This window comes from Elephantulus edwardii, unplaced genomic scaffold (genome assembly GCF_000299155.1).
Source record: "Elephantulus edwardii isolate Elephantulus edwardi_28Jun2011 unplaced genomic scaffold, EleEdw1.0 scaffold00098, whole genome shotgun sequence".
Taxonomy (NCBI): domain Eukaryota; kingdom Metazoa; phylum Chordata; class Mammalia; order Macroscelidea; family Macroscelididae; genus Elephantulus; species Elephantulus edwardii.
Window position 1 is genome coordinate 2,760,817 of NW_006399848.1, and position 2,605 is coordinate 2,763,421.

Sequence of the window (2,605 nt, forward strand, 5' to 3'; positions counted from 1 at the left end):
TCAATAAGTACATTATTATATCATTAATTTTCCTTAAAGTCTTAAGCAAAATTTTAAGACTGTAGTTAATGTAAATGGATTTAAACATTTCTCCGTTTAAAAATTATTATTTTACTGCTATCATAAAGAGTCTGTACATGTGGCCTTTTCTAAAGTGAAATTATTTCTTTACATGAAATCTACAGAAATGTAAGTGCACAGAGAAATGGTAGGGATAAATCTAAAATTCTTAATACTGGTTATAGTTTATTTTCTACAAGACTTACATCAAATCATAGTTTCACTAGAAAATATTGTTATGATTTGAAATAATATTTATTGTCACTTAGTATAAATGAAATACTACATCAAGATTTTTTATATTTTTGGAATTAAAAATCATGTTTTTATAAGTTTGAAATTACTATTAAATGAATTTAAGTCATTTATAGTTATTGTTCATTTAATTATTTGGTCTTAATTTGAATAAATGATGAATATATTGCAAATGGCTCATCTTTCTAATGCTGTATGTTGTTGTTGTTAATGTGCTGTCAAGTCCACTTTGACTCATAGTCATCCTATGTACTGTAGCTCTGAACCCTTCTCTATCATGAATCAATCTCATTGTCTCTGACACATCTGCCTCCATTACTCCAGTCACTGAGTCAATCCATCTCATCCAAGGCCTTCCCCTCTTGCCCTGTTCCTCCACTCTCCCAAGCATGATGTCCCTTTCAAGGACTGATCTCTCCTTCCAACATGCATAAAGTATGTCAGACAGAGCTTCAGAATCCTTCTTTCCAAGGAACAGCCAGATTTTACCCTGTCTAGAATGAACCTGTTTGTATTCTTAGCAGTCCATAGTGTTTTCAATACTCTTTTGCACCACAATTCAAAGGCATCAATTCTTCTTCTCTCATCCTTAATTATTGTCCAGCTTTCTTATGCATAGTAAGTAATTGTGAAGACTGTGGCCTGAATCATGTGCACCTTAGTCTCTAGACTGACATCAGTGCTCTTCAGTACTCTGAAGAGATCCCTGGCAGCAGTGCAATTTTTCTTTTGATTTCCTGGCTGCTGATACCAAGAGTGTTGATTATGGAGCCAAGCAAGCTAAAGCTCTTGACAATCTCAATCTATTCACCATCTATCATGATGCTCTCAATAGGCCTAATGGTGAAAATCTTTGTTTTCTTAATATTGAGCTTCAATTCATATTGAAACCTGCACTCCTTGACCTTCTGCAACAAATGCCTTAGGCCCTCCTCAGTTTCAGCAAACAAAATTATATCATCTGCATAATGTAGATGATGGTTGTTGATGAGTCGTCCTCCAGTCTTGATGCCACATTCCTCGTCATAGAGTCCAGCCTCCCAGATGATTTGTTTTCCATATAGATTGAAAAAGTATGGAGATACAATACATCTCTTGTATACATCTTTCCTGATTTTAAACCATGCAGCATTTCCTTGCCTCTTGGTCCAAGTATAGGTTTCACATAAGTGCAATCAAGTGTTCTGCGATTCTCGTTCTTCTCAGAGTTAGTTGCAGTATATGTAATCAAATGTTCCATGATTTATTTCCACTTGATTTAACATGTCCATTGAGCCATTGGGCATATGGACTAAAGTAGGGTGTGAGAATTGGGCATATAAATGAATTTTTATTCTAATATCGAAGGGTTTCTAAATGTCTTTTTCTACTAGTTGTTCAGTCATTTCATTGACTATCCAAAGGTATTTGACTATGTAGGTCATAACACATTATGAATAACATTGAGAATAAGAATCCAAGAACACTTACTTGTGTTCATGCGAAACTATATATAGTCCAAGATGCTGTTGTCTGCGTACAACAAGGCAACACTGCATAGCTTAAAATCAGGCAAGGTGTGCATTAGATTTGTACTCTTCCTCCATTTCTATTTAATCTGTTTGCTGAGTAAATCATCTGAGAGACCTACAAGTAGAATGTGGCCTCAGGGTTGGAGGAAGGATCATCACAGCCTGTTAAATGACACAATGTCATTTGCTAAAGGTGAAAAAACCTTGAGACTTGACATAGTTACTGAAGAAGATCAAAGGCAATAATATGCATTCAATATGGGTTACATCTTCAACAACAAAAAATACCAAATATTCACCTTACCGGACCAATATCCAACATCAATTAGATGGATAAAAGACTGAAATTGTCAAGTATTCCATTTATTTAATTCACAATCAACATCCAGTTGATTAACGGCAGTAAAAAAAATCAAAAGATGTGCTGCCTTGGGAAAATCTGCTGGGAATGACCGCTTTAGAGTGCTGAAGAACAATGATATCAGTTTAAACAATAAGGTGCGCCGCACACAAGCCATGTTATTTTCAGTTCTTTCTTATGCTTCTGAAAGTTGCACAGTGACTAAGGAAGACCGAAGAAGAATCAATGCCATTGGACTGTGGTGTTAAAGAAGAGTACTAAAATAATGTATACTGCACTGAAACAGAGGAGGGAGAAAACTGTTTAAAAGAGATATATGACTAGGTATTTCTGTCATGACAGGAGTCTAGAGCGATGGCTACATGGTGGAGGGGACCTGGGGGAGGCTTTGTAAAACAATGAAAGAATCTTTTATTTT